This window comes from Xenopus tropicalis, chromosome 8 (genome assembly GCF_000004195.4).
Source record: "Xenopus tropicalis strain Nigerian chromosome 8, UCB_Xtro_10.0, whole genome shotgun sequence".
Classification (NCBI taxonomy): domain Eukaryota; kingdom Metazoa; phylum Chordata; class Amphibia; order Anura; family Pipidae; genus Xenopus; species Xenopus tropicalis.
Window position 1 is genome coordinate 66481566 of NC_030684.2, and position 6000 is coordinate 66487565.

A 6000-nucleotide genomic window follows, 5' to 3' on the forward strand; every position below is an offset into this window, starting at 1 on the left:
AAGGTACAACCCTATGTAGCACCCGTTCATTTTGCCTAAAGGATTAATTAAAGGGAGTGCGGACCTATTGGTGTATTATTTACGTATGAATATATATATATACAGTATCTGCCTGGTTAAGGACAGGTATGAGAAGCAAAGATAGCATACATTGAAATTGTCAACTTCTAAAAATAAAAACAAGAAATGTATCAGTTTTTGTGATTTTGATGTTTATGGCACATTTTCTTTGTAATAATTTTTATGAGACTTAAAAGTCAAGTAATAAATCTGCTTTTCCTTTTAATCTTTAAATCCTATGATTGCCTTCCTTTATGTTTCTATCTATCTATCTATCTATCTATCATTTATCCTCCCTGTTGCCTGCATGGTTTCCTCTGAATTACTCTGGTTTCCTACCACACTCCAAAAATACAGATAAAAGCAGTAAATTGAGTATTATATTGTTTTGCCACTAGAGGGCAGCAACACCTAAGATTGGCCTTGGTGAGGATTCCCCTGGAATTTTTCTGCAGAGAGAGAGAGAGGCCCAAAGGGCTGAAGCCTGTAAAAGAGGGTTAGAAAGTGGAAAAGGTTCCTTTGGCTTCATTACAAGGAATATATACCCCTTTTTTCACTTGAGCTCATGCAGTTGTGCAAAACACTTCAATTCCAGAAATAAATATAAATGCATAGACATACCTGATTTTAAAGAGTGAATAGAAGCCATGTTACTCAAGAAGAACTTAAGAACTATTTTCCAACCCCCCATAGGCTGACAGTATAATCTAATCCCTCCCTCACCTTGTTCCATTGTGAAGTAATGAATTCTGGGACTTGAAGTTCCTCTGCTTTCCATAGTGGGTGGTGCACAGACTGCAAAGCACAGTGACTGTCCCAGAATCCATCACTTTGTTATGAAACAAGGTGAGGGATGGATTGGATCACTCTGGTCACTCACTCTATACTAGTGTCATATATATATATATATATATATATATATATACATATACATATACATATATTCATCATACACACACACACACACACACAAGTTAGAAAAAGGAAAAAACACATTGCTTTACTCCTGGAAAAATTATCATCACTCTTTTTTTTTATGTCTGCAAGAGCAAACAATTTCCTGATACTCATGGAACTACTTCTATTTCCTTTCTGGCAAACAACAGAATCCCTATCTTGCTTTATGGCTAGGATTCAAGATACAGAATACTGTGTTCCGCTGGACAAAGCAAGATCAATCACCTTTTATCTGAATTGCTTATTAACATTTACTATGCTTCTGCTTGGATGCCTGCTGCTGATTGAAGAATGATAGTGCCAGAGATTAGAAGAGTAGTGGTGGCAAAGTAAATAGGTTCCTTGAACTTACAATCAATATTAATATACACAACACAAACGATAGGAGAATCTGCCGAATGGCACTATCTGCAGGCTGAGAATCTGCCCCTCCACTTTAAAAAATCTGCAAGTTGTGCCTGCAGCTGAAAGCATTGGCAGATTATTCTACTATGCACCCAACACTATAGGAGGGGCATGCAGGACATCTGTGAATAGCACCAAGAAGGTGAGAAGATGCTCTCCTGGGACACATCAAGCACACACTCCATGTTATTCTAAAAAAAAAAAAAAACAGACTGCTGTTAGGTACAGCAGTTTTACAAGAACCAAAGACTTACAACACAACTGGGAGGAGCACAATGATGAGTTTGTATCTATCCAGGCATGTTTCTGTATAAGTGACTTAGCTGTGTCATTTGATGACAGATTTGTCAATTTGTATAATGCCCATGTTTCAATAGTTGTCTTTTAATGTTGTAATGTGTAAAACACACTTTCAGGGGCAGTGCTTGTCAGCAGTCTGTAGTTATATTCAGGACTAGCATACAAAAGTGAGGGAGATAGATCAATACATTTTGTTAACACTTTTCTATATATAAGAATTTTCAAGGACTGGTTGTCAGTATGCACATACGGGGTTAAATTGTTGTAATTAACCATTCTGTCACTGGAGTAGGGGAGGTTTTTTCTATCCCCACCCATTTCACAACTTTTATAACTTGAACACTAAATAGTGCACCATTAGCTTGAGAAAGGCTCCAGAGGGGCCCGAAAGGTTGCTCTTGTTTTTTGTATGTACTCGGGCAAATAAAACACGTTTTTCACAGCTTGCAACTTCAGTGTGCTACTGGATTTTTTTGCTGTTGGATATTGACCACCATGCAAGGTGAGGTTCTTCCAGTATTTGCACCTGATACCCATTTGGGTAAGTTAACAGAGAGTTGAGCTCTCCAATACTGCTATTGCTATATTTTTCATAGGCTGGCACCTCACCTCCCCACATAGTTGCATTTCTTGGAAAAGTGTTCCCTGACCAACACATTGGTCTCTCAGCCTGCTCCTCCCGTGCTGTAGAAGAGAGATGTCCAAGCCCAAAACCCTTTTTTAAAGGCATAAGACCACCATTAAGGGGACGAGTGTTGGGGTGCTGCAACCACATGGAAATGAGGCCATTCTGTCTATATAATAACTCTATTATGCTAAAGCAGGGGTGGCCAATATGCCAATTGTGGCCCACCAGTCAATCCCCGTGGATTCCTGGTGGGCCGTTATCAAGCCGGGGATGTGGAAGTGCTACATGAATGCGTACATACGTTGCGTCGCATATGTACGCATTCACGCCTCACGCCCACATTCCGCATAGGTCCGATCGACCGAAAAAATTCTTCCCACCCCTGTGCTAAAGTAATGTTATAGGAACACCAGGACTACAGTAATTCAAATATAAGTAAAGTACAATGGAATTGTGACCAGTCTGGGCAATTTTAGTAAAAGTAGATAAAAGAGAGGGACTGATAAATACACAGTCAGGTTCTCCCAAACCTGTTATATACCCCATTCATGATTCATAGATCTGACTAAATCTAAGGTTCTCTTGTATGTAGACAGCAAAATCACATGTAAATTCCCATGTAAAACTAAATATCAATTGATGAATATTTTCTACATTGCTGCCCAGAAACCATGTATCCAAATTCATTGTTAATTATCCTTGTGTGAGACTGCGTATATACATGTGAACATTCCCAGGAGGCTGCTTCGTTTTTATACTCACAAAAACCCATAGCATGAAGCACTACATAAATAAAATTTATATACATACAACATGGCTACCAACATGGCGATACAAAATAGCAAGAGCAACATTAACGGTAGGAACAATGCAGGAATGTCCATGTTCAAGCCCTCTAAACCTCAAATCTGTAATTGTAGACATCACCCATTTCCTTGACATTTATACATATTTGGGATTATTTGTATAAAGCATCAATAACATACCTTAATAAGTATCCAGTAAATGTCCACCACTTCCCACACTTTTATATACTTGTAGAGCTAAATAGATTAAAATATACAGACATGTCAATCAACATAGAGATACAAAATAGTAGGAGCAGTCTCACTTTAATGCAAACCCACACTTATTTTGTTCCATTGTGAAGGGATGGATTTTGGGACTTGAAGTCCCTATGCTTTCCTGGCGATCTTTGCCATTCTTTTTAAAGGCATAAGACCACCATTAAAGGGACGGGTGTGGGGGTGCTGAACCCACATGGAAGTTTGGCCATTCTTCCTGCAGAATTAAATCTGCTAAAATACATAAATACACAAAAAGAGGTTGTGGGAGCACTCCAAGGCTAAATAAAGTATACAAATACAATGGAAGTGCAACTGATCTGGCCAAATTAACTACAAACAAACAGAAAGACAAAAAGGGATTGATCAATGCACATTCCCTGGTCCCCTGTTTCATAAGTAAATTGTCTATTAGTTTCATGCTAGTGCATACAGTATATTGACAAGAAACAGGGGTTTTTAGTTACAAAGTTATGATCATAAGATTGGTAAGCCACCATACCACGTCAAGGTAAACCCCGTATGGTGGTCCTATCTATTTACCTCTGGTCATATTTTTCAAAGGCTGGCACTCCCGTGCACTATTGCCATTCTTGACCTGGGGGCTGGTTTGAATCAGAGGCCTTTAATGGTGGTCTTATGCCTTTAAAAAGAATGGGTGTTGGTTAATGGGCAGTCTTCTCCTCTACAAGCCGCAAGCGGGGGAGGATTTGGTCTGGGGAACCAGGCAATCTCTCTCTATATAAGCAAAAGGCATGGGAGTGACTAAGCCCTCTGATTCAAACCAGCCCCCAGGTCAAGAATGGCAATAGTGCACGGGAGTGCCAGCCTTTGAAAAATATGACCAGAGGTAAATAGATAGGACCACCATACGGGGTTTACCTTGACGTGGTATGGTGGCTTACCAATCTTATGATCATAACTTTGTAACTAAAAACCCCTGTTTCTTGTCAATATACTGTATGCACTAGCATGAAACTAATAGACAATTTACTTATGAAACAGGGGACCAGGGAATGTGCATTGATCAATCCCTTTTTGTCTTTCTGTATGTTTGTAGTTAATTTGGCCAGATCATATTTTCTCTTAAACTATAAAGTCATAATAGTAAACATTTTTACAATCCTTAATCCTTATCTATGGATAAAGACGTGAACATTTTGCTTTAAAGAACAGATTCTACAAATAAAATCCATGAGACCTAAAAAAAAAAAAAAAAGAACATACCTGAAGATTACACACACACAAATAGTAGCTCTTACAAATGGACGTTATTCTTTGTGCATTTGAGGCGTAACGCACCTATGCTAATTAATTCCACTATATCCTGCCTGGTTGTACACATGAGCATGAAATATAAGTTATAGTCTTTCTCCTTGCATAATGGCTATATTCATAAACTGACAGTTGAAAGCTGATATTAGAAATTCCTGTGCAGACAACTGCTAATGGACTGCTGCATTAAACAGATTGCTTCTGCCTCCAAGGAATAGCCTGTTAGTGAAAAGAGCTAATGGGTCTGTTCTATGTGGATAAATCCAAACAGCATATCTATTATATATGTGTATCGTTCACTTATTACAGCAGTGAATGAGTAAAAGCTTTGATGTGTAATAAAAAGTGAACCTACAAGTATAATAAGCTTAGAATAGTCCTTTATTATGGAACAGACACAGTTTTACTCTATGTGCTAAAGTCTAGCACATTGTGAGATCAATACTGGCATTGTTATGGACAATAAAGCCTGACTGAACAAGCCCAACTAAAGCTTCAGCACAACTGCTTTGCTTCTACCCTGGTTTCATTACAAACTCACCAAGCTCAGGGTCTACCTTTAAAGAAATAACATAAATATAAATAAATAAGACTAAATATTATACAGAGCAGGTAACACACTAAGCAGCCATAAACATGACCATATTAGAGTTTACTAATGCAATCAGTTTATCATTTCAGCAACAGAACCAGTTGTGTCATTACCATAGAAAGGCAAAACATACAGCTTCACAAAACAAGAGGAAAAAGTATTAGGACCCCTTTATCTGGGCACTCTGGGCATTTACATTTAATCAACTTTTTTTTCCTAATTATATTTATTTACTGACAAAGGTCCCATAACCTTAATCAACCAAATCTACAGAAATTTCTAAATTTCTAATATCCCATACAACATATGTGTGCTTTTTACAGCTCCCTGTTTGTTTTCTATATACTGGCCTTGACGTAAAAGCAACTATATCGAAGTGCAAGGAGTGCATTTTGGCACAAGTAATGTGTGGTTTTTATGAGAAACTGACTGTAGGAATATTGCAGGTACCACAACTGCACTTGCAGACGTACATGAGTTTCAGTATACAAGCTGAGAAAACAGTACTTTTTGAACTTAAGGTAGCAGAACATGAAAAATCATATGCAGTGGTAGTCTTGCATCACAAAGTATAAAATGGGGCAAATAGCTCTCATCTGATTCACCACATGTTTCTTTTCCTCTTTTGCCTTGTTGATTTCAGCTGATAAATATGCTTGGTCATGGAATCAGCATGCCCCAAGACCAGTGTTGATTTTCAGGCAAATTGTTGTTTTATT